This window comes from Bison bison, unplaced genomic scaffold (genome assembly GCF_000754665.1).
Source record: "Bison bison bison isolate TAMUID 2011002044 unplaced genomic scaffold, Bison_UMD1.0 scf7180017864317, whole genome shotgun sequence".
Taxonomy (NCBI): Eukaryota; Metazoa; Chordata; class Mammalia; order Artiodactyla; family Bovidae; genus Bison; species Bison bison.
Genome location: NW_011494889.1, coordinates 10813246 through 10813674, shown reverse-complemented (window position 1 = coordinate 10813674; position 429 = coordinate 10813246).

Genomic DNA, 429 nt, shown 5'->3' with positions numbered 1-429 from the left:
GTGGGATTGCTGGGACATATGGCAGTTCTATTTCCAGTTTTTTAAGGAATCTCCACACTGTTCTCCATAATAGCTGTACTAGTTTGGATTCCCACCAACAGTGTAAGAGGGTTGTGTCTTTGTATTGTTTGTAGACTTTTGGATATCAGCCATTTTGACTGGCAGGAAATGGTCCCTCATAGTGGTTTTGATTTGCATTTATCTGATAATGAGTGATGTTGAGTATCTTTTCATGTGTTTGTTAGCCATCTGTATGTCTTCTTTGGAGAAATGTCTGTTTAGTTCTTTGGCCCATTTTTTGATTGTGTCATTTATTTTTCTGTAATTGAGCTGCAGGAGTTGCTTGTATATTTTTTAGATTAATTCTTTGTCAATTGCTTCATTTGCTATTATTTTCTCCCATTCTGAAGGCTGTCTTTTCACCTGTCT